The sequence below is a fragment of the Nycticebus coucang genome, chromosome 2, assembly GCF_027406575.1.
Source record: "Nycticebus coucang isolate mNycCou1 chromosome 2, mNycCou1.pri, whole genome shotgun sequence".
In the NCBI taxonomy this organism is placed as follows: domain Eukaryota; kingdom Metazoa; phylum Chordata; class Mammalia; order Primates; family Lorisidae; genus Nycticebus; species Nycticebus coucang.
This window is the reverse complement of record NC_069781.1, coordinates 163,478,214-163,504,811: the sequence shown is the minus strand read 5'-3', so window position 1 is coordinate 163,504,811 and position 26,598 is coordinate 163,478,214. Positions and strand designations below refer to the sequence as shown.

At 42.9% G+C, this 26,598-nt stretch overlaps 1 protein-coding gene across 4 annotated transcripts in view; it reads left to right on the top strand.

Annotated features, from left to right (window-relative positions):
• CDH11 (cadherin 11) overlaps positions 1-26,598 on the top strand; it is a 165,626-nt gene that overhangs the window by 39,379 nt on the left and 99,649 nt on the right. The window contains exon 1 of one of the 4 annotated variants that reach the window (XM_053603297.1): positions 10,388-10,504. The exons of the other annotated variants lie outside the window; for them this stretch is intronic. The gene's annotated coding sequence lies outside the window, so the exon portion shown is untranslated. Of the gene's footprint in view, positions 1-10,387; positions 10,505-26,598 lie in introns of those variants that run through there. 4 annotated transcript variants of the gene reach the window in all.

The following is a 26,598-nucleotide window of genomic DNA, read 5'->3' as shown; positions in this document are numbered from 1 at the left end:
CTGAAAGCTAATTAATCCCTAGCCATAGTAGGAAGAGAAAATTTTTTTTTTATTCTGATTTCATATTATTTTAGATGATGTACTTTTTAGATATATGCAGAAAACACACGCAGCAGTCACACCCCACTAAAGACCAGTAGTGTCCCCTCCTTAGTTATCACAACAAATAGTGTCTCCAGACCTTCCTAAATGTCTCCTGGGGAGAAAAATCTCTCCATTGAGAAACTTTGATGTCATTTCTCTTTGTTGTCTGAATTTTCTGAAAGTTGGAGCTGGGATCAGAGTTTTAATCAGATTCAGATTCGATTTGGTTTTTGTATTTATTTTATTTACTTTTTGCCCAGACTTATTGTTTATTGCTTAGACTGTCTCCTAGACCTCACTCTGGAGACACACAGTGTTGGTAACCTTTTTTGTGATGTTAGCCCCCTCTGATGTCTGATGCTTAGAAGCCCACTTTTTTACAGAAGTCAGTGGAATCTGCACCTTGCATTTCCTGTTTGGGTTAAGGAGAGAGAGAGAGAAGCTGTGACTTCAGCATAGTCTTTGGGGGAAGGCGTGATGGCAGATGTCCAGTGTGGCTTCTGTGACTGGCTGGTGCTGTGGTCTGGAGATTCCTCCCTCATCTCTACAAATAGAAAAATTAGCCAGCCATTGTGGCAGGTGCCTGGGGACCTGGCTACTTGGGAGGCTAAAGTAGGAGGTTTGCTTGAGCCCAAGAGTTTGAGGTTGCTGTGAGCTGTGATGGGCAACTGACTGAGACTCTGTCTCAAAAAAATAAAAAATAAAAACAAACAAAAAAATATTCATGGCACAACTAAGATCCTCTCACAGCTCCCCTGCTGAAAATCACTGCCCCAGGACCTCTGCTGTGGACTCCCAGGACACATTCTAGAATCCCCTGGGTCCACACTCCAAATCACATCTGTGTTTGCAACACAGACTGATTTCAGGACACATCAGTATACTATACAACTGTTTAAAATTGCTAAGTTTTTTTTTAAGAATATACTCAGTAAAAGTTTTTGAATGATGTGACATCTTCATGGTCTGAAGGAAAGAAATAAAAATGCTCAGGTTCTCACTGGGGCATGTGAGGTTCTGTTACACAGCTGTCAAGAGCGCTGTTCCTCACCTCTCCATGGGAGGCCATGGTTTGATGGCCATTGCACTGAATGGCCCATCTATGGAAGAATACCGATCAACTGCATGACCATTAAACTGCATGTTCTGAGTGTTGCACTAACAACACTCAGGTACAAGTTTGTACCAATACTCAGAACATACAGATTAATGGACCAATCTGAGTATGTAAGATACACACTGAAATATTGAATACGAAGAGAGATATATGTAGTGTTATCCAACATTAAATATTTGCAACATATGTAAATTATAAATGTGCATTTTGATATATAAGAGCAAATAGTTTGAGAGATGACTTTTACTAATACAATATAGTAGGATACAGTTTGGCAAAGATTTATTGAGTGATGATTATATGTGTTCTGGGCCAAAGCTGTTGCATAAAATGCTGAAGATACTAAGATGACGAAGTAAGGAACTTCTCTTAACAGAGGTCATAGTATATCAAGAAGCCAGGCATGTGAAGAAATACCATAAAAGAAAAAAAAAAATCAGCACATAAAAGTGTGGAAAAAATTAAATTGCTAACTTTTGTACATCAAAAATATCATAAGCAAAATTATGACTAAAGAGAAAATCTGGGAAGTATTCAAAACACAAATATGAAGAGGTATTTTAATATTTAAATGAAAAAGTTTTTGCAAATCAATAACAAAGATATCACCGCTTAAGATAAATACCATCAGTCCCATGCAAAAGAGGGGAACGTTAACCACACAATTCCAAGAATTGTTTGTGTGAAAATACAAGCATCCACACATGTGTTCTCATGAAGGATTCAATTGTTGTCATCAATCAAAGAAAGATAAATTCAAACAATCCATTTATCCTTTTTTAAAAATCGTTATTTTTATTGTGGCGGGATGGGGCTGTAAAAAAAAAATACAGGAATATAGACAGAGATTAATGCACAATTAAGTTTGTTGCATTGTTACTTATAATAGGAAAGTTTTTAAACTACTGAATAGCCCATGAGTAGGAGTTCGAATGGTTGTATAGTTCATTGTATGTTTTGGCAGGCAATTATGCAACCATTAGAAGCAGGTCGCAAGATCGTTCAGTAGCAGCGTATGAACATGCTCAGGGCATATATTATGTCAGGTGTGATAGAAGAGGAAAAATCTCAATTGCTTTTAAAAAAAGAAAAAAGTAATCTCAGTGGAAGGAAGTATGTGTTTTCTCTTCTGTACATTTTATTTTCTAATATTTTGATGCTAAGTCTGCATTTGTTGGATAATTAGAAAATATATCAAGAAATGAAACTGAAAAATTATATTGAAACTTAATGTTGGTATATTGATAAAATTATATTGATATAATGCAATGGGGGGCAAAAGTTGTACAGAGAAAGAGAGGTTTCCAGGAGATTGATCATTTAATTCCACTTGATAAAATGGGCAGAGAAAGCTAGAGAAAAAGATGAAGTTTAAGGACCCCGGCATAATTTGTCTGGTGGACAAGGTTGTTTGAGGAACTTCAAGAGCATGGGTTGCGCAAATGACAGAAGCATAGATGTACCTGGCATGTTCAAGGAACGAAATTGGTCTGGTGTGACCGGGGCACAGACTCTGCAAGGCAGGGGGTTGAGTGGAATCAGGAAAGGCAGGGAGGCCCCAGGGTGTGAATGGCTTTTCTTTCTCAGGTCATGCTGAGGACTTTAAGCATTAAAACCCGATCACAGAATCTGGAGACTTGTAGCAGAATGCTGCTTGGAAAACACACAGCATACACGGGCTCACACATGTGCACGCACACACCAGTGCATACTCCCAAAGATATGTCACATTTCAAGAATCAAGGAAAGGCAAATATATGTACAGATATTCTTTTATTTATTTTGTTTTTTGAGACAGAGTCACTTTGTCGCCCTGGGTAGAGTGCAGTGGCATCATAGCTCACAGCAACCTCAAGCTCTTGGGCTCAGGTGATTCTCTTGCCTCAACCTCCCTGGGCTGGGACCATAGGTGCCTGCTACAATGCCTGGCTATTTTCAGAGACAGGGTCTCGCTCTTGCTCAGGCTGGTCTCAAACCTGTGAGCTTAGGCGATCCATCGCCCTGGCCTCCCAGAGTGCTGGAATTACATGAGCGAGCCACTGTGCCTGGCCTATGTACAGATAGTCTTTAGACAACATCTTAAGTAGAAAACAAAACACATGGGTTGGGTATGGTGGCTCACACCTATAATCCTAGCACTCTGGGAATCTGAGGCAGGTGGATGGCTGAGCTCAGGAGTTTGAGACCAGCCTGAGCAAGAGTAAAACCTTGTCTCCACTAAAGAAAAAAAAAAAAAAGAAGAAAAATTTAAAAAATTATCTGAGCATTGTGGTGGCGCCTGTAATCCCAGCTACTCGAGAAGCTCAGGCAAGAGGATCACTTGAGCCCAGGAGTTTGAGTTTGCTGTGAGGTATGATGCCACAGCAGTCACCCCCAAGTTGACAAAGCTAGACTCTGTCTCAAAAACAAACAAAAAAAAAGATAACATGAATGTTCCTAATGATGAAATCTAAAGCAAACTATGGAAGGGGGAAAAAATAACACATTTAAAAATACAATTTCCTTTCTCGTGACTAGCTCTCTTTTGTTTTTGAGACTTTCTGCTTTATATAGATTTGTCATAGAGACTTTTCCTGAGCAACCATTTTGTAGAAGATGTTCTGTCTCATCAGCCCTCTAGTTGTCACCACCTAGATTGCAAACTCCATGTAGAGAGGAGCTCTACTGTCCATGCCATGTGTCCCCTGCACTTGGTATATGGTAAGAGTTCGCTCCCAGTCGCTTCTTAAATGGATTTCAGGGTCCCTCCCATGAAAGGCTTTGCAACAATTCATGAAGTTGACGTCTCTAGTGACTCCGACAAGTCCTGGTTCAGAAATCAGTGCAGGGGTGTTGGGCAGGGTAGTGTTATGTCCATTTTGATGAAATGGATGTTCATTTTGAAAATGTTGTTAACCTTTAGAGACCAAAGCAGCTGGATTTTACGTTGCTTGTGGTCAGAGCTCTAGTTCAGCCTCTGCCAAATTCCCCAAATAGCATTAGTTGTGCTTCATTCCCTCTGTTTTAGTCCCTTGAGATGAGGATTTGGACTCAGTCTGTGTTGCTGATTCCAGGAGCCCATCCTAAGAACCTCTCCTGCTTACCTGTCTCACAATTTCCAATGCAAATATCAGCAGAAAACAGCACCTAATAAATACTTGATGACTTATTGATCAAAATGTCTATTAGATTAAGATTCATTACATTTCAAGATGGATTATACCACCCTATAAAGTTTCTGAAAAGTTCTCGAAAAAAAGATCAGCTTCTCCCAATGTGATGGGGACTTTATTCAACTGTATTTTAATGGGGGAGGCCACGTTTTCTTTGAGGGCTCTTTATTCCTTTACTGGAGGGGAGGGTATAATGCGAAATAGTATCTTCACTGATGCTGAATTAAATAAGCCTGGTGTCACTGTGTTCGATGTCTCAAGCAGAAGGCAGAATATTTTGAGCTCAATAAATCCACATTTATTCACTAGTAGGGATCTGTGGATGGTTTTGTACACAAGGAAATAGCAGAGTGAGGGCGAGAAACTGTAAAGTCTTATAGGCAGACACCCTCACAGATTTAGCTCTCCAAATTTCACTTTCAGTGTTAGGGAGATTTCTTTGACTTTTCTATATTGTCAGAATATATTTAAGAAAAAAATTTCCAGCAGCATGAAGAAATGCTTTTGCTGATAGTGTGTTTCATGGAATCTGGTGGAGGTTGCTGGAGCTGGCGACTGTAGTCCAGGAATAGGAGGATCAACCTAATTGCTACCTTGTGCTTCAGAAACACGCTGTACTCTGTGTTTCCACATCTGTGAATGAAGTCCGTGCGGGTGTTTAAGCACACAGGGGATGCACAGATGCATTTCTGGTGAACATAAATTGAAGGGGAAATATATGAGAAGAGCCCTCGATAAGAAGCTATAAGAGGCTGCAGAATCTTGGAGATGAACAGAGTAGCAAACTCTCTGATGGCAAATCTGTTTCATGGACCCCTTCACATAGTGGTGAAACTTGATGTTGCCAAGTCCTGTGGCTGCGTAATGAATTACTAATTAATTTAAAAAGATTGCCTCCATGAAATACACTGTGTTGACTGTGAAACCCATACCGTTCTTTAGAAGGTACCTCACAGATCACTTTTTCCTTGCCTCGACAACATGGAACTAGTTGGCATATCGTGTGGCTGGGATGGGACGCCGCACTCGTTAACGTTAGTTCTTTCTTCTTTTCCCAGTTGTTGTGTTTTGCTTACGAGGCCACTTTCGTGATTGAACGAGGCAATACCCTCATTCACATCATTAGTCATTATTCTCCTGAACATTAAATTTTTGCTTTGCTGTTACATGTACCTTACAATAAAATACTTTAATTTTCCTGGATCTGAAAAAAGAACCTTCACACAGGTAATGAGCTTTGACGTCGTACAAGGCTGTCTGCTGGGTTATCTCACTTTATCTGTGTGTAATCATGAATAATGATGCTTAGACCTGTTTTTTTCTCCTTGAAGAAAACGAACACCTAGGGAGACCCATGATTTTCAGGTGTTCATTGGTGGGAGTAGCAGAGCCAGAAGTTAGATATGCCAATATCTTCATTGTCCTATGACCTTTCCCTGGAGTGTTTGCTAAGGAATGAAGGCAAATGGGATTTTCTTTTTCTCTCTTGGAAATAAAACCATGCACTAGGAAGGTGTGTGGGATGTGTACAAAGGCAAATCTGGGTTCCACTTATACTTCTGCTAGTCCCTAGACGGCTTTTGGGGAGTTACCTGAATCTCAGTTGCCCTTCAGAAAAATGAGGTTGACCAGAGCTCCCTCTCCCAGTGTCTGTTATACTAGAAACCTATGTGCGCTCAGGATGGGCTGCATCAGAGCAAGCTATTCTTGTCTCTGTCTTTTATCCACTTGGTCTCCCTTTTCTTTTAGGCTGGGAGCTATCTAAGGAGGTTACTGATGGCTTCCCTGATGGAGGAGCAGATCAGCCAGCCTACGAGAGGGAGGGGTTTCTTTTGGGTTTGCCGGCATCACCCTGGGTGACAGAAGAGACAGCCGTGCCTTTCAAGCTGAGATGCAGGAATTGGAAGAGGGTTTGCAGGAGATAAATCAATGAAAATTGCCTAGAATTGATACAAACGAAATTTGAGTTTAACAAGTGCCAGGGTGCTGAGGCGGGATCTGTGTTCCTTTCACTGAAACACAATTACTAAGCGTGGGAGGGAGTTGGCAGTGCCTTGGCAGACTCTTGAGGCACACAGGGGTGCTCTAATTTCATTCTGATGATGGGGCGGCGACTCCCAGCCTGTCCCAAAGGCAGAGTGCTAGGTAATCAGTCAACATGGCTTCTTTCTCACCATATATCCTTTATTAAAAAGAATAAAAAGGTACCATGTATCAAATAAATCAGGTGTAAGTTTCATCAGACACTTGATTCCCTGCACCAACTCCACCTCCAGGACGGCCCCCCAAAGATGACCTCATCGTTTCTGTTTTATGGATGGAACAACTTGGTGAGAGAGGTTAAACCACTCCTCCAGGGTCACACAGCTATTTGGGAAAGAGCTGGTGTACCCAGTACCTCGTTCAGGGGCAGCATCCTTGGAGTTTCAGACTGTGCTGTCTCATCATAGGACATAAATTGCCACAGCTGTACCGCTTGTTAGATTCTCCCGAAATTCGCTTCTGGCTGTCCTGTGAAAGCCAGTGATTCAAAGATCTGTGCCAAAGGATCATCATAAATCCTGTTTAGACAGAGAAATCCCTAAAGGAAGAAGGGTTCTTTGGAGCAGCCCACAGCCTTGAGCAATAGTGTTCCGGAAGAGGACAATTTGCAGCATGAGTGAGAGTCTAGAGGCCTATTGACATGGCAGGGATACAGATGGTCCCATAAGTAGGATTTGATGAGAAGAGCCCCCCCTCACCCCACACGGAGAGTCGGAAAAGGGCTTTAGGACATTGTCTGAGACGCCTCTGCCACATGCGGCTTCCTGTAATCCTCTGCCTGAGTTGCTGTCTCTCTTTCAGAGACAAGAAAGGTTGTCTGATATTCTGTGCCCTCTCATGGTGACAATTAAAGGCATGACTCATAGCCATTGCTAGCTTGTTTTCCCTCATTTCTCTAATGTAGTCTGGCTGGCAGTGCACACCCCCAACTGGCGGGGCCACAAGCAGATTATCAATCACACGAGCTTTTCCTTCTGTGGACTCAGCCTGCTAACACCAGGCTGTTCCATGTGTAGGACACAGTGCCATGTGCTAGAAAGTATATGAGTTGAGGGAGGAGAGAAAAGGGGTGTGTGTGTGCGTGTGTAGAAGTGCTGTCTTCTTTTATAAAGAATATTCCCAAGGACATGTATTTTATTAAAAATACATTAAACATTTCTTCCACCCAAGTATGGAAGATCACTGAACATTGTCCTAACAATGTTTGCATTATTCTGTGCAATAACTGGGAAGAAAGCCCTTACAAAGAGAAATACTAAGGCTGGGCAGTGACTCACGCCTATAATCCCAGCACTCTGGGAGACCACGGCAGGTGGATTGCTCAAGCTCAGGAGTCCAGACCAGCCTGAACAAGAGCAAGACACTGTCTCTACAAAAATTAGAAAACTTAGCTGGATCTAGTGGTGCATGCCTGTAGTCCCAGCCACTTTGGAGGCAAGAGGATTGTTAAAGTCCAAGAGTTTGAGGTTGCTGTGAGCTATGATGCCACCACACTCTACTGAAGGTGACAAAAACAAAAAAAAATCCTACATTGAGTACAGGTCTTTATTACAAATCAAACACTTTATTTCTTTTTGTTAAATTCTTCCTATTTATTTTTCTTATTTTTCTTTGCTCTCACCTGCCCCCTTCTTTCTTTCTCTGTCTCTATATGAACACACACACGCACACACACAAATGCCCATTCTCTCTCTCTCTGTCTCTCTCATTCAGCTTGGACTTGGAATTAGGGAAAATCACAAAAGTACACCAAGGGAGCTTCTTACAAATGTTTGTTTTCTTGTGTGCTTTTTTTGGAATTGGAAAAAATAATGCTATAGCTTGTGTTTTATATATGTGCATGTGTATTTTTCACATGTGCATATGAATTATCTCACAGCAAATATCCTATAAGGGGAACACTATTGGGATAACATTCTATATAGAATAACTAAGGTTCAGAGAAGCTAAGCCATTTGCCTGAGGTCACACAGCCAGCAAGTGATGGGGCCTTCCTCTTAACCCCAAATTTCTCGATCCAAAGCTATAAACTCATCCTCCTCCAGGGATCCTTCCTGGAGGACAAAGCAAAACAGTTCATGCAGGTGTACCGAACCAGCATTGTTTTCTTTCCTCTCATCAGCAACTTGCTCCCTTTAGAGCCTGGGTGTTTTTGCAGTGCGAACTGATGCATAGCCCTGTCCTCTGTGGCATTCCTAGCCCTGCTTTCCGCAGCCAGGCAAAGGAACAAGGGAAATAGAAAGTTAAATGAACTCCCCAAAGGGCAGTCGCCAGGAGTCAATAGGTATCCACTTTATTCTATTTGTTTGATTTAGAACAAAACAAAACAACAAATGTTCCCCGCCTCTGGGTCCACGGGTTTAGCCAGAGATTAACAACAGCGGTTCCCAACAGTGGTTCCCATGAATAATGAAAGAGTTTCCAAGTTGTCTGAAAACAACCAGGACATCAAAGACACACCAAAATGCAGCTCAGGTGTTCACTGAGCATCAGCTTCTTGCAAGGCCTGCCTCCTCAGGGCACTGTCAGCGGAGCAGCAGGATCCCAGCCATCTCCTGGACACCTGTCAGATACACGGGACCTCAGCCCTCTTTCCTCTAGATACAGAGCAGAATCTGCATTTTAATGACTTGCATGGCCCAGTGCCAGAAGCACCCTTTGAAGGGATGGAATGGGGTGAGTCACTAGTCGTGGGTCCAAAATTTAAGAATGTGCCTAAAAGTGCAGTAATCAACATCAGCAACGTTTAATACAATATTTTTTTTTGTTTTAGTACCTGGACAACTGCAATCTTTTTTTTCCCCTTCTGAATCTTTTGGGGAGAGGGTAGGAAAAGCTGGTGGAGGTCTGGGAGCTTTGGTTTCTTACTTTCTGTAAATCCTTTGAATTTAGTCCCTGTACCTATATAGTATTGGATTTTCATTAACTGTGGTTATGCCCAAAGAATGTAGCGTTATAACCTGAGCATTTAAGCTCCAAGGTCAGTTCAACCGGCTAACATAGATCACACAAATGATGATGATAATGATCAAAGTAGGTAACCTTTATTTCAGGGCGGGCGATGTGCTAAGAGCATTACATAAATTAATATATTTAAATTTTTAGAGGAAACCCTAGGCAGGAGGTACCATTTAATTTCCATCTTCAGAGAAAAGGAGATGGAGGTATGCAGAGGTTTGCTCACTTGCTAAGGTTATCCTGCCCTCTTTACTACGGTGCAGCCTACATTATAATAGTGTGAAATGGATTTGCAGTGTATTCAAGGCTCTAAAGCAAATGTATAATCCCTTTCTTTAATGTATATTCTGTTGCCACCTGTCCTTTTATTCTGAAAATATGTCCCTTTCTATCAAAATTCTCCTTAAAACAATGAAATGAGAATAATAGATGATGGCAGTGATTTTTCTAAAAACAAACAAACAAACAAACAAAAAAAAAACTCATGGAATTTTGGCTCCTGTTTTATTTTTTAATTTGGCCAAGAAGGGGAGGGGGGAGAAGATGCTATTAGTTCAAGGGAAAACAAATAGTTGTTCCAGGTGTTCCCTGCTGTGTGGGGGCCCTGCAGACACTGTGGGCTGGGGGCATCCTGAGCCCCAGCTCTGGCTGCCTTGCAGCGGCCACCGCGCTCGCCTCTCTCGCTTGTGTCTGCGGGACTCATTAGCGCGGGGTGGGGAGGGGGGTGTCTCTCCACAGTGGCTCATTCACAGGGCTGCTGGCAGTGCCAGGGATCGGAGGCCGCCTCTCCGGCTGTCTAGAACAAAGCTGGGCTGAGCCCTCTCACGGCCCTGTGGCCCTTGGTGTCCCCACATGAGGTGTCCTGAGATGGAAGAGAAAAGGTTCCTCTTGGAGATGGCATCGTCCTGGCTGTGTCCTGCTCCTCAAGGAAGACTCTAGGCGTCCAAGCTCTGCACCGTGACCTTCATGATGGTGGAGTGAGTAAGCACCAGATTCAACAAGCCTGGCCTCTCCATCTGCCAGCCTGAACGCAGGTGCCAGTTACCCTGCCCAGCACGAAAGAGGGATCCGGATGGTGGCACAGAGGACCTGGCCAAGGGGCCGGCCTTTGTGGACACAAGCTTTATGTTGGCAGCGCCGTTTTATTGATGTGCGTGCCCCTGCGGTAACAGCTGCCGACCCTGTGCGCGTTCACTGTTTCTGTACTTTCTGCTTAGACCCTGATCTTCCTTTGATTCAGGGTTTGTGTTTATTCCAGGCTGCTCGCTGTGCCAGAGCCTCAGCTCAACGGCTTGCCCTGGACTGCGGATCCTCATGTCAGGGGGGTTCTGAAAGTCTGTCCTGGTCTATCTGTGAGAGCGGTGGCGTGGATCAGATCCCACTGCCAGATTGTGGAGTCTGGGGACACGCGCTTGGGGCACTATTTCCATCTTCTGTCTTTGTCTTCTCCTCATTAAATCTTCCTGGGGCTGTGGACTTGACTACCAATTGGCGGCTGACCTAGTTACAGAGAGCCACTACGTAACCCCTTGCTCATGATGACAAACGGATCCTAACAGTGTGTTCCTTGGGACTCGAAGTGGCCTCTGTTATTTTTGAGTCATTCTGACCTCCCGGGCGCGCGTGCACGCACACCTGTGTTGGCGTACGCGCACGTGCACGTGTGAGTTTGCGTGTGTGCGTCTGTGAATGTTACGCCTCGCTCTAGTGGAGCTGGTGCGTTCCGCTGTCTTGTGGGGACTTTGCCTTTGGAAAGCAGTCCGGTGGCTTTGTGTGCAGTAGTTAATGGCTTTGCTGGTTTTCCAAACTTGACCTCCTTTCATTTTCCGCTGGGAGCACTTTCTCTCGAGCGCAGCTTCTCACATTTTCTGCTCTTGGTGTCAGCTCTGTTTGCCTGTCTTCTGCTAAAGGGCACCGAGGAGTTAGTTACTCAAAGAACCTTTTGAACTGTTGGTTCAGCGAATGAAGAGTCCAGTCAGGACAGTGACGAGGACAGCGCAGACCTCTGATTGGCCCCGCCGCCGCGTTGCTGGGCCGTGACTTATGCGTTTGGCTCATGTCTCTGCTGATCTCACGAGCCGTGGGGGAGGGTGTTTCTTTTTCTTTCTTTTTAATTTTTTTTTTTTTTAGTGCATCCTGGAGTCTATGACCTTTTCATTTGCATCTTACCTTGCGTTTTGAAATATACACTCCCCAAACAAATTGCATTTATAAAGTGATAACCAATTCTTTTACCCACTTTTAATTAATCATACCTAATTGCCAATCAGAGCTTCTCATCAGTATGAGTTAATCAGAGTTAACATTTACTTGTTTACTGAGCACTTTCTATGTGTCTGACCTACACCAGGTGCTGGGAACGGGAAAATGAATAAGATTCAGTCTTTGCGGGGATTTCCAATGCATAATAATATTCCTGTTAACTCATTTTAATTTGGGTAAAATTCATGGAGCTTCCACTGTGGGTTTGGAGAGGTGCCAGGCGCCTTCTGTATGCACCCTCTTTTCATCTTCAGAACATTCCTGAGAGTCTGACATTAGAGATGCTGTTTTTTAGGTGTGGAAACTGCGGCTTGGGTCTCTGGCTCAAAATCACACATTTAATGACAAGGTAGGGATTTGAACCTAGGATAGTCAGACTCTCAAACTCCCACCCAGGGGGATTACAGGCACCTGCTCCCCGCATTCATTTCTTCTCTTTCTTGCTGGATGTTTGTGTTTTGGGCCACGAGGCATGTCCTGTGCTCTTTCTTTGTTCCACAGCTTCTGGCAAATGGGACGTCTGTGGAAATACTGGGTTCAAAGAAGTTTGTTGCCCATAGAACAGCGAAGCGTCTCACTTTCTAAGATATTAAGCTTACTCATCTCCTGATTGATCATATGAGCTAACTGAGGCTGTAAGTGGCAAAAAGGGTTTCCTGTAGTCACCCAATGGCAGGGCCTGAACTTGGACTCAGCAGCCCCGATCTGCAGGTGGGTTGGGCCATTTTCCAATTTATTCTGAGCAAGGTGGCAAATCGCTTGGGTAATTCCATCCAGGTTTAAGGTCAGAAGCCACAGTTAGATACAATGCAAGCTCATTCGTGGTGAGGGTGCGAGCTTTTTCATCCCTGTGTCCCTCCTTCCCAGCCATAGGATTGGTGGCCAGCTGGTGTGTGCTGGATGAGTAAATTGGGTGAGATGAAGGGCGTTCCTGCTCATGCAAGCGCTTTGGTAGTTGCTCACCTCCCTTCTTGGATTCTCCTATCAACAGAGGGTATTTTAGACTCAAATGATGGCATCAATATTTAATTTGACACTTCGATGATTCAGTCATTTCACATAGGAAACTATTTTCCTGTTTCTATTTTGCAGTAAATTGGCTTGCTCTTCCTTTTGGTATCTTTGACCAGAGTAGTTTTTTTTTTTGTTTGTGTTTTTCTTTCTTTTTTTTTTTTTTTTTTTTTTTCTGTCTGTACAAGAAAGTAGTAGAGAGTACTCAGCAGTCATTACCCCTGGCTCACTTTGCATCTAGCCAACTTAAGTATCCGTGCACCAAAAGAGATACTTCATGTTGCATGATGAAACTTTATGAGATTACAAATTTGGTTCTAGAACCAATAACACTTTGGGCCATATATAAGAAATGATGACAAAGAGGGGGAAATTCATTAATTCATTTGTAATTCATTCATTCTGACATATAAATCTCATCTTTATTTCGTTCTTTCAATATTCAACTTAGGGATATTTTTGCATTATTGTTATTGAGATTTTATTTTGTAACAAACCATGTTGAGGTAGTCCAAAGTATTTTTCCTTATTTCTTTACAATCGTAGAATTATAACTTTGGGGGAAGCTTGTCCTTCCATGCAGGGCGTATATTGTGTTTTACTTAAACATTCTCCTGTTACAGCAAGACAATTCTGACCATTTGTGAATATAAGCAGGTGAATCTTGTCCGCCATCAGTGAAATTTAAGAGGATTACTAAGAGAATTGCACTATCTACAAGGTCATTACTTCATGTTGGTTACTCTATTTGGAGTTAGTCTGTAAATCTCTAATGCTCCATTTTCCTAATGAAATTAGAATAGTTGAAACATACATCGGGAAGTCTAAAATTAGTTAATATCAGAATTGTATCATGTCTTGTTATTTTGCTATATTTTATAATTTAAATAAGTAAGATCATGTTGAAAGCCAGCATCTTTCTTTGTTGCTGTGAGCATTTTTCTCATTTCTGGGAATGGGTGACATTTAAATTGAGGACAAAAGAACAGAAGCAATAAAGAAAGTAAAACTAACTGCTTAGGAAAGCTAACTGGTCTTTAACGTTTCTTCAGGAAAAACAACTAGAAAGGCAGAAAACTGTTCACGTTGATCCATTTGCTCACTTTCAGGTCAAACTGTTAGGATTAGTCCATTGATGAGGTTAGAGGGTTTTAGATGATGAGTCTTCAGAAATGACCTGGTAATGAGCGGACTTCCAAGGGAAGGTTGAGAGAGCTTTCATCAACCCCCTTTGCATCACGATTTGGCAAGGTCACTAGGAGAGTCTTCTTAAGGCTGCTAAAAATAGAGTCTCATAGATCCAATCGTGTTGTCATCTCTCCTTTTTTTCATCCTTTAGTAATGTCTTATTTTGGGTTCTCTTCACTCTTCTCATCACTTGCGTCCTCTGAACGCTGCATTTATTCTGGATGTGGCACTGCCCCCCGGGTGTTGGGGAAGAGAAGAGAGGCAGGAAAGATTTAGGACCCTCACTCCCCTGACTACTTTACCTGCCGGTTCCCTGTCCTTCCTCCCTCCCTCTCTCTTTCATTTTCAGCCCCTTTTTTCCCTTCTCTCCCTCTCTCCTTCCCTCCCTCCTTCCTTGCTCTGTCTCCTTAACATGGCTCTCAATTCTACTTGCTTAGCTCTGCAAAGAGACTGATACACAAGATGCTTGATATGTAACTATTAAATAAGTGAATGGATCAGGCTGCGGAGAAGGTGACATTCCAGTGCAGGAATGGTGGATCTTCCTCCCTTGAAATCACACTGTACTACTACACTAATACCCCTCCCTTTTCACGCCCCTGCAAGTCCCTTCTTCCAAATATGCAATCTGTTTACTTCATGTCCTGTGCGTTTGCATAGGGCCTCATCATCTGATGTTCTTTTACATCTGCACACATCTAAGCGTGTACATCTGTTCAGAAGGAGGCTCTGTAAAAATTCATAGAAGTCATTTAACTCTTGGATTCATTGTTTCTATTTTTTCCCCTCTTGATTCCATGGATTTTATGCAGATTTTTATACACAAAATCTTTTCCCCACACCCTGAAACATATAGAATGGGGAAAAAAGAGCATTTATAGATGAAATAGGAGAATGTGGAAAGTGGTAGGAATTTGAGAAACGTCCCTCTGCCTCTCCTCACCTCATCTCTCCCCACCCCACCTCAGCCCCTGCAGCAGCCTGCTGGATACCCTGGGAATACTCAGTCTTTGCTAAGAAGAGTTAGTAAAAGTCACTGGGTTAGACCACTGCTGAGTTTCTAGAGGACGTTCTGTATCCTTTGTGGGCCAGCGCTATCCTCCTACGATGCCCAGCAATTCCATTTCCAATTTGTTTACCTAAGGATGCTACTTGTTTACTTACACAAGGTTGTCTTTGGGAGAACCAATGGGATAAATTATGTGCTGGCATCAGTGTCTGGAGTGGCTGCGATCCAAATGGGAAACGGTTTGAACGTCATGGGCATCGTGGTTCTGTGCCGGTCACATATCCCTGACCCCTTGAGTGATGCAGCCATTGCAACCTCAAGAATGTGACTTCTTAGGTCATGCTTTGCTTCTGCACTTTCATCTAAATTATTTCATGCCCCTATTTCTCTTTACCAAGTGTTTTCATTATGTAAAAAGTATTACATGCTTCTGTACTGTGTGTAATCATTCCTTATAGGTGGCCTTAAATTCCCTTTGGAATAAAGCAGTGCATTGGTGAAATGCATAATGTGACTCACGAAGGGTACCAGGTGGGGTGTGGCTCAGTGGTTGGGTCTTTAACCTAGTTTCATCCTCATGAAGACCCAGTTTCCTAGAGAGATATTAGACTCTGCTCCCTCCTCTGTCACTAGGTGGGGATTGGCATTTGACTCTCTGTCCTTGGAAGAGAACTGCCATCATTTCTTGCAATCCCCTCTCATACCTTGTCCTGGCAGGTGGTACTGATGAAGATCTGAACCAAGACCCCAGGCAGGATCTGTGGCCCCTGAGTTGTTTCCCCCCTGTGCCGCAGTCTCCCTATATGTATAATAACTGTGGGGTGTTGGATCTGTGTCCCCCACCCTTCAGTCATTTCAATTTTGTCTTCAACAATATCTGGGCATCCCCCACACTGTTATTTATTAATACTACCTTTCATTTTGACACATTGTGCTTATTGCTTTTCTTAATTTATTTTGGAAGAAAATTATATCCCCATCATGGATGGCAAACCAGTACCTCTTGCTATAAATATTAGGCAGCCCCCCCCCCAAAAAAAAACCCTGGATATAATTAATAGGAATCAATATAACTGAATCTACTTTGAGCCTCAGCCTGCTTTCCTGCTTTCTCTTTGTTAAAATACAGTTCAGCAATCACGGCAAATAGAGACTTTCTCGTTGCTAAGATCAGGAGTGAAGAGAATTGGAAAGGTACTTCTCTATTTCCTGATCCGTTGTCATATTCTGCCAATAATAATTATGGCAATTTGTTGGGCTCTGTTTTATCAGGCACTGCACTAATTTCTTTATAATAAGTCTTTGCAATAGAACACTGATAATTTTGGACCATGATGTTGACTACTATTTAGTGAACAGCAGATACTACATATATGCTAGAAACGATAGCATAATTCATACATGTTGTCTCATTTGTCCTGACCACAGCTCTATGATGGGTTAGGATACCCATTTTATAGGTAAGGAAATAGAGTCCTCAGTCACAGAGCTGAGGAATCAGAGAGGCCCAGACGAGAAGCAGCGTGCTGGCGTCAGAGTGCCTCACCCCAGTAGGGGCCTCATCCCCTGGCGAGGTCTGTGTAACTCCACAAGGTGGCCTGTCTGCGTCCCCTCTGCTTGATGAGTGACGTGGACACTTGGTTTGGCTCCTGGACAGAGTTTTCTGTGCTTTCTCCGAGGCAACCCCTCGTCAGAGACTCTGAAACCCAGATGAGCCTTTGCATCACCCTGTGAGTGACCCTTCCTCTTGCCCTTAAAGTCTCCTGCACATGTGATGTCCCCTTAAAGACTGCCTTCATCATGGTACCCTGGTGGACCCATACATCACAGACTCATGCCGGGCACGGGAGAGGCACCCACAGTTAGGAGAGTGCTCCCCGGTGTGTGGTCAGAGCATGGATGGAGAGAGGTGGGGTGCTAGCCAGGGAGCTGATTATTCCAATTACAAACTTATGTAATCTCAGAGTGAAAAAGAACCTCACCATCTATCAAATCAACCCTGGTACCCAATGCAAAATTCAAATACTTACTAATAAGAAGCATGGCTGAAATATTCCCGGAGATGAATGATTAACTGGAGAGTAGTGTGTGTGTGTGGTGTTTTAACACACATGCCCATACTCTCTGTATGTATCATACAATTGCAAACACTAAAGACAAGAGAACTCACCCACACACAAAATCTGTTTCAAAATCCAGCTTGATTTTCTTGGCTGAAGATGTAAAGTAGAGAAATAAATGATGAATATTGCAGAAGAAAACCTCCTCAAACCTTTGAGCCTCTGATTTGCCTACATACTTCATTCACGTACAAACCGGATCCTTTGTCTGTTATTTTCACATTCATGACCCAAGTCCAAGTGGATGACATGGCTCAACTCTGCACAACTATTGAAAATGTATTGGTTTTTTTAAATGTTTTTTTTTTTTCATTCTCAGTTCTTAATGATGGAATTATTAAAAAGAACCATTCAAGGAACTTAGAAAATGAAAAAGATAAGGGGTTCCTAGATCTTTGAGGATGTGCATGTGCCTCTGTGTGTGACTTGAAGGTAGATCATGGGGGAACAGCCCAGGGAAAGCCTCCGATGGGTGCAGTAGATTCTCCATCCTGACAAGTGACTTTTCCCAAGATCTTCAAAAATGTCAAAATGTGTACATGCCAGTGAAGAATGTTCTCCCGCCAATAAAGTGCAGCAAACTGAAACTGAAACAGTTTAACTGGGTGCTCCCCCAACCCAGTGCACTCAGCGAGGTGTGAGGAGCATCGCTCCGCTCCCTCCCTGGCTCTCCTCAGCCCCTCTGTGGCCCAATTCAAATTTCTGCATGAACAAAATCACAGTCGTGGCTCACTGCAGCGCTTCTGAAGCACTTGCAAGTAGGTGAGGCCACACTGTCAAGGCTTCCTGTCTGTACTTACTGTGCCTCTGCAGCCCTGACAGACAGTGGGCAGGAGAACATAGATGCTGCTGGTCCCCGTGAAGCTTGCAGACGGTTTGAATTTGCATAGCTTGCATCTTCAGAATAAGTGTCTGAGAAGAGGTAAAGAGCAAAATGGCATTTTTTTCTCCTTAACTTGATTTTGCATTGCAAAGGGACATGCCCTCTTAATTTTGAGAAATCTTGTTTTGTTTCTTTCTGAGCATAATGGCCCCAGAGAGAGCTGCCTCCTATTGCATCACAACTCAATCCTTATTGCTACAGACAGTGCAATTTGCTTCCCCTACTGTGTGTGAAAAAGTAGTACTGGGTTGTGACTGTTCTGGTGTGTGACAACAACTCGGCAATGTGTGTGTGTGTGTGTCTGTGCCTGTGTGCGTATGTGTTTGCAACACTTCTCTGACTTTGTGACTATTGGGAAGGGCATATTCCAGAATTGTGCAAGTAAGTTCATTCCTTGGCTGTCTGGAAGTTGCCCAGATTTGATGACGTGTTGACGATATGTCTCAGACCTTAGCTGTGGTCAAAAGTTCTTGTCATTTTTCATCACATTTGTGGATTCTCCTTTGACGTGGGTGGCTGCTCCCTCTGACTAGTTTCTTTTACATCATTAGGCTACTTCCCTAACTTAGTGCCCTTTTGATATCTGAAGAATGCAATTGAGTATAGCATGTTAGGGGAATTGCTATAGATTCAAACTGCCTGTGCTCGAATTCTGGCTTCACTGGTTAATAGCTTTGTGATTGAGGGCAACTTTACTCATTTTTTTTGTACCTCAGTTTCCAAGTTATGAAATAAAGCCAACCATAGTGCCTGACTTACAAGGTTAAATTATACATTCTAGGGGAGTACTTAGCCCAGGGCCTGGCTCATTGCAAACTCCCAATAAATGTTAGTGATCATCCTTGCCTGCTTGTATTAAGTTGTGTTTAGGTAACCCCCACCTCCAAGGGATACAGAAATGCAGAGAGAATTAGCATCATTGTACATGATTGTATTCATGGCTTAAATCCCCAAAGATGATTAAATGCTTTATTTGGCATGTGAAGCATTTAGAAAATGTCGATCACACTTTTCCAAACTTAACTCTTGCACAAACACAGGCATTTAATGCCCGCTAGAAAATACGTCCTGGGTTCCCTCTGTCTCTCCTTGTTAATAGCCAATTGTTTGCAAAATGAGAGTTTACGCTGCTGATTTTAACTATTGTATAAAACAAACAGTGCTTGCACTTATCAAGGCTGAATAATTTAGGCCAAGCGAATATATCATTACAGTTCTTGAAAACAAATTACAAATTATACCTGTCATTTGAGACCAAGTAGATACAAAGGCAATAAATATTTTCAATGTTTTAACATTTTAAAAAAATGGAGTTTTACATTTGTTCTTTCTTTAACTACTACCACTTAGCTATTTTCTCCAATAAGCCACCCTCCAAAGGGTTAGCAGTGTCCTGATGAAGGCCAGATAAACATGAGTGTGAGATGTGATTACTGTCCTTAAATAGGTCATGGCTTCCTTGGATGCAAAATTAGAAGGGACAAATAGCCTTAGTAAGAAAGAGCTCTACCTGTGGGGGATATTAAAAAGCAAGTAGAGTAAGTAAGTGCTGAGTAAGTGGGTGCTGAAGCCCTCTGAGTTCACACCAGAAGTGAAGGAAGTTTCTCTCAAAGTTATGCTGATGGTAAAGGGAAAAGTTCAGAGGAGGGAAAAGTAAGGTTACTGAAGGGGGAAGGAGATAGCCGGGTGAGGGTGGCCCTGGGAAGACCAGGGAGAGAGTCATAAGCTGTGCCAATGAACGTGGACATCTCCTGACCTGGTAGGAAACCTTTTAGAGTTTTCATATTGTCAATATTTTTATGTAAAACTTGCTGTGCTTATAGGTATTCGACAGAGAAAGGAGGTTCTGTTTTGCCATATGCATTGCTTAGATACAAATATATTTAACACATATTTATCCACAAGAAGATAAATAGGTAAAAATAAAAGAAACTGTAGAAGATGAGGTGAATGTTCTTGAGCATATGGGATGGTGCACACACTGGCGGCCTGGCAATTCTTCTAAAACTTGACTAATTGACTGGCTATTCTTCCCTCATGCTTGGTTGTATTTATTTGTGTTTGCATGCCACCTCCCCCGAGCCCTTAAAATGTTAGAACATAAAATTGCTAGCACTTTAGGACAAAAATAAAATATGCTTTCTTAGAGAAAGACTTTTCATTCTTCTTGTGTTCTTGTGGTTCTCAGACTCTATAACAAGATAATGGGCTCAATATATATATCGCCACTTGTATAGAGGATGTGTTTGGTTTTTTTCCCCCTTATTCTGACTTTTTTTTTTTTTTTTTTTTTCAGTTTTTGGCTGGGGCTGGGGCTGGGTTTGAACCTGCCACCTTTGGCATATGGGGATGGCGCCCTACCCCTTTGAGCCACAGGCTCTGCCCCCTATTCTGATTTTTGATTCCTTTTTTATTCAGTAGAAAAGTCATCAGGGGAAAGTGGGAAGGGAGGAATCTTTGGAGACGAGAAATCTAAATTGGAATTCCCATTCTGCAACTAATTAGCTTAGTTATCTTGGGGAAATTCCTTAATGTCTGTGAGGTTTAATTCCCTCCTCTTTGGGGAGGAAGGAATGGAATAAAACAAGCCTCTCTTACTGCTGTTGGGAAGGATTAATTTTTTAAAAATATGCACGTAGCAGCATTAAGGCAGTGTGGTACCAGTGGCGTGTAGTAGATGGCAAATAAAACTGGACCTTCCAGCACTGTGGTTGCTAACATGTTAATGGGAGAAAGTGAAACTACATACTCTGGGCAAGAAATCGGGATAAAATGTCGTGAGTAAGCGGGAGCTTTGCTCATATGCTAGATGACTGTTTGTTTATTCATTTCCCAAAGATATGACAAAGGCTGTGAATATTTATTTAGTTCTGCTCCCAATAGCCCTTCTAATAGGGAATTATTTGGGTACAACGAAAGACATTTGTAAATGCGGCCGATAAGACCTGCATTGGACAAGGAGTGTTTTGTTGGACACAAGAATTCTATTGTCCCTGGCTTCAGTTGTCAAGTGCCTGGGGAACCCAGAATTTATGGTGGCAGCACAATGGGCCTTTCAGGGCCCAGGGAGAGAGCTGTGAGATCCCGCTCCCTGGCTTTTCAAGGCTTCTAGTCTCTTTATCAGGCCCGGACAATGTCGGATTCAGCTGCTGCCTGAGCCTCCTGACCGTCCATTGGCCGTCAGGTACTGTGCAGTAATTACCATGGTGACAATGGACTCTCTCTACGCCCGTCCATCGGCGCTTTGGAAAATGGTGAAGGTTGTCACTTTATATTAGCTGCCTCTGAAAGCATGGCTTACTTAGAAAAACTACTAAAGCAAAATAAAGATAATCGTGGTAAGAGTTTGATTTAAAAGGCCACTGTGTCAAATCCACTTGGAGCCAAGAAACTCTTTACGGATGTTTTCTTGTAATTACAGATAGATGTCAGGCCTCATCCCCTGTCCAGGCAGGGAGTCGCCAGTCTTGGACTTTGCAGGGAGGCCTGAGCTGCGAGCAGCTGGCAGCCCTTAGCCACACAGCGGGAGAAGTAGAAGCAGAGCTAGTGAACTTTCAGGCCGCTCTGAACTTCTTGGAGACTCAATTTCCTCACCTGAAAAAAAAATATGGTGTGGAAGTGCTTATAGATTAATTCTATGTTGTGTGATTACGTATTAATATATGCAAACATATTGTGGAAGTGCTTATAGATTAATTCTATGTTGTGTGATTACGTATTAATATATGCAAACATGCCAATATCAGTTCTAGGTAAATGCTTAGGCGTCTATCATAGAGCTTTGTGAATATCAGGCATACCATAAAAGTACCTGACGGCCAGTGGACAGTCAGGAGGCTCAGGCAGCAGCTGAATACGACATTGTCCAGGCCTGATAAAGAGACTAGAAGCCTTGAAAAGCCAGGTGTAAAATGTGGGATTATAAAAGTGTGATGTGTATCTTTCATAATCACAGCTATTGATTTTTCATTGTAAATGAAACGATAGTATTGATCATCACTATTTTTTACAATAATCCTCCAAAAGTAGTCATTACCATCACTATTTCATAGTGAGGAAACTGAGGCTCAGAAAGTTCTTGCTAGGCCCGGCACAGTGGCTCATGCCTGTAATCCCAGCACAGAGGATGAGGAGGGTGGATTACTTGAGCTCAGGAGTTCCAGACCAGCCTAAGCCAGAGTGAGACTCTGTTTCTGAAAATAGCCAGGCATTGTGGCAGGCGCCTGTAGTCCCAGCTACTTGGGAGGCTGAGGCAAAGAGTGGCTTGAGTCCAAGAGTTTGAGGTTGTTATGAGTTATGCTGCCATGGCGCTGTAGTGAGGGTAACAAGGTGAAACTCTGTCTAAAAAAAAAAGAAAAGAAAAGAAAGTTCTTATTGGCCTAAAGTCAGACTAACTTGGAAAGGCAAGGCTCAGATGTTAAGTCCTGTTCTCTCACACTTGATAGCTTATGGCTTCCCACAGTTTGTCAAAATTTCACAATCTACAAACCTATCTTCTAAAAAGTATGCTTTGCCATATGGTTTGGAACATTGGGAATAACAGGAAAGAAAAAAACAAGTGGTGCTTATTAACTGAGCTCAATACCATCCCTTCGACAATGTCAAGAGCTTGCGACTCCCCCACCCAAAAGAAGAAGGAGCCCCCGTCTGCAGGCACCCAGGGCTGTCTGCATATGTGTGGCTTCCTCCACACACAGAGCACAAAAATTAGTGGGAGCAACACCGACAAAGCAGCCGGTTTCTAGACCTTCTGCAAAGTGCATTGCTTAAATTCTTCTATGAAAGTTTCAAAAGCCTAACGTTTTACTTGTTTATACAATAGCAAAATGTAAACACTTACATATAGTGTGTTTTAAGCACCTCTATTCGAAGCTATCTGAAATTTCTTGTTGTGATATTTTACCAAAAAGTAGAAAATATCTGTGGTTACACACTGCAGGAACGGGCATGATTTGCCCTGGGAGTTGAGTCTGCTTGCGGGTTCTTCAAGGTGACAGAGAAGGAGCAGACTTGTTCATGCTCTGCGCCATGCCATTTTCATTCTGTGTGCACTTGGGCATGCACTCCCCAGCCTCGGTTTCTCCATCTGGAAAGTGGAACTGTCACTATCTCCTTTGATGGCAACTCCTTCCATGTCAGTAGAGAGCCTAACAGAGGGGAGGCAGCCAAAGGAAGCACGTGGCCCTGCATGTACCGAGCCTCACGTGCTATCAGCTCAGCCGCAGGGAGGTGCACCAGTCACGCCCACATCCTTCCCTGGTTTTTCTCTTTGATTTTGGTAAATCCCCAAGTATTTCCTTTGATGATGTTCTTCCTGATTTCTCAGTCTCTCTGGAATTATATATGGCGGTGGCTAGCATATATGTCCTGAAGATGCTCCATGCTTTGCTGGATCAAACACAGGGATGGGTGAGGCTGGGAGAGGACAGTGTGACTTCTTCTGAAGGCAGCTGGCGATGGTGCACAGACCTGGGAAAATCAAGGAGAGATGGACTGAGAGTGAGCTAAGGGGCAGGTGCAGCAAGTCCGGATTGTAGTTTCTTAGCTCGCAAGGGGACACTGGGGGGAGTCTCAAGATGGTGGGAAAGCCAGAGGAAAAAAGAACATTCCAAGCAAGAAGGCTAATGCAGAAATAGATCTGTAGTCTGCCCGTGCAACCCTCAGTGCCTTAAGAACTCCCCCGAAAGCACAAAAGCAACTTAGATTTCTCATGCTCATTTTCTTTTCTTTCCTGAGAAACGTGGTAACATAACACTTACAGAATCCATAATTCCTGTTTCTCAAATGTTTGCAATTATCATGGATAATTCAGTATTTTGGCCTTCACTCCCCCTATCCCAAGCTTTTGATTGACTGGGAGGGCTTTTGGTGAAAGGAGTTTTATAGGGAATGTTTTTCAAGGGAGTACAGAATGCAAGCCAATTTGAGGGGGTTCAAGGAATGTTTTACTGATTTGGGAAGTAAACTTTTTACACATGCTGGCCACAGTAAGAGCTGCATTATTAATAGTATATTGGAAAGGAGAGCAGAGGGAACATGGGCTGTGAAGTCTACACTGCAGGATTGGTTCTGACCCTGCTTTGGGAATTATTGGCTGTCTCTTCCTTCAGCAAGAGTTTGACCCCTTTGAGTTGTGAGATGAAGTAAGGTTTGTGATACCCAGGGTAATTATAGGAGGTTGGAAAATGAAGTTACAAACTCATGGTGGAAGAAATGCTAAGTACCTCATTGCTGAATATCACTATCCTCTTCAGCTAGTCAAGAGAAGTACCTTGAAGGTGACCATTGTAATATTCAGCAGTGAGGTGTATAGTGCTTTTTCTAGGTTGAGTTTGCAAACTTCATTGTCAGACCTTGAAGACAGCTCCGATGACCAGAAAAAGAATTGCAAAATTGCTTTGAAGGGGGCTGGCATCAGGGCATAGCTTCCCAAGGGGAGTACTTTGAAGGTGACCATAGTGATGCTCAGTCATGAGGTGTGTGGCACTTCGTCCAGGATGAATTTGCAAACTTCACTGTGTCATGCTTTGGTGAGGCACTGGCAGGTGTCTCTTCCACTCCTGTCATAACATTCTAGTTATCTCTTGCTGAGTGACATGTCACCCTGAAATTTGTCTCATCACAAGGATGCCTTATCTCTATAATCCTGTGGGTTAAGTGAACCAATGTAGGTGGTTTTTACTTAACATCTCTCCTACCATGTAGTCAGATAGCTGGGGTGACACACACATGCAGGATTGAATGGGGGTGGTGTGCCAGATGACGTCTGCGCTCATCTGTCTGGCACCTCAGCCTGCAGGGCTGGGCATCTCTCTCCATCTGCGCAGCTTCTCCACCTGTCCAGCTGGAGCTTCCTCACAGCATGGTGTGGAGTAGTTGGACTTTTGACACGGCAGACAAGTTCTCCCAGTGAAAGATTGCAAAGAGCACAAGACAGACTACAAGGTTCCTGTGTTAGCTCATGCTGCTACAACAAAATACCACAGACAGGGTAGCTTCAACTGCACACATTTGTTTCTTGAAGTTCTGGAGACTGGCAGAGTCAACTGCTGGTGAAAACCCTCTTTCTGGATTGCGTTCTGCCATCTTTTAATCATATGGCATTGTAGAGAGAAAGAGAGAGAGTCCTAAAAGTCACTCAAACTTTACAAAGAGGTGGCCAACACATAGAGAATACTTTGTAAATATCTTGTTAAATGGTCTTTCTTTCTCTTGTTTGTCTTACAAAGATCCTAGCTCTGGGAGGCTGGGGTGATCCAGGAGGCTGGATCACCTGAGCTCAGGAGTTCGACACCAGCCTGAGCAAAAGTCTCAACTAAAAATGGAAAACCTAGCCAGGTGTTGTGGCAGGTGCCTGTGGTCTCAGCTGCTCAGGAAACTGAGGCAAGAAGATTGCTTAAGCCCAAGAGGTTGAGGTTGCTGTGAGCTATGATTGCAGAGTTCTACCCAGGGCAACAGAATGAGACGGTATCTGTAAAAAAAAAAAAAAAAAGAGAGAGAGAGAGAGAAAGGATTCTAATGCTAATCTTGTGATTAGGACTCCTGTAACCTCATCTAAACCTAATCATCTCCAAATAGTAGCTGACCTGGGGGTTAGGGCTTTAACATATGGATTTGGGGGACACAAATATTCAGTTCATAACACTCTACCACAGACCCCTCCCCCAATTCAGTCATTCTTGCATGCAAACTACATTTATTCTCTTCCAGCAGCCCCCAAATTCTTAACATTGTCTAGCATCAACTTTAAAATATAAACACCAAAGTCTCATCTAAATACCACATAAATCAGGATGGGTGAGACTCAAAATACAATTCATTCTATGGCAAAATTCATGGCTGTGAACCTGTGAAACCAGATGAATTATGTGCTTCCAAAATATAGGATGTCCCAAAAGTCGCTCAAAACTTTACAAAGAGGTAGCCAAAACGTAGAGAACACTTTGTAAATATTATATTAAATTTCATAGCACATATTTTATAAATAAAAGTACATTTAGCTACCCATATTCCAAATGTATGGTGACTTTATGGGTAACTTGGGAGACACTGTATATACGGTGGGGACAGGCATAGCTTAGACCAGTGATTTTCAACCAGTGTGCTGAGGGGCACATTGGCATGGCATGGGAGGCTCGTAGGTGTGGCTCAAATATTTTTAAAGATTATGAATTAGATTATTTTCTAAAGAAGTTCAAAGCACAGTAAGTATACTCTTTCTTTAACTCTTTTGTTTTGATGAACATAATTTAAGTGTGCTGGGGAAGTTTAACTATAGATTCAAGTGTGCCATGAGATAAAAAAGGTTCCAAAACACTGGGTTAGACGTCTCTGTTTTAGAAGGGAGAAATCGGAAGGAAGAAAGGGGTAACAGGTCCTGCGTGAGTTCAGACAACAAGGCAAATACCAGTAGACCTTAAGGCTCAAGGATAATCCTCTTTCTGGATTGCAGACTGCCATCTTCTCATTGTGTGGCATAGCAGAAGAGACAGAGAGAGTCCTCAAAGTCACCCAAAACTTTACAAAGAAGAAAATTGATTCCATACTCTGCTGCTTTGGCCCATCAGGGCAGTGGTCTCTCCCACATGGCTCATATAACTAACATCCCTTTTTCTGTCTCATCGGCTATGCGGAGCCAGATCAGATTTACGTGGAAGGAGACTACGGAAAAGGCATCTGTATTTGTGGGTTTGGTTACTGGCTGTGCCATTTTGGGGGACTGGCAGTGTAACCAGTTGCCAAGTAAGGGCCTTCCTTGTCTGTTGTGTATT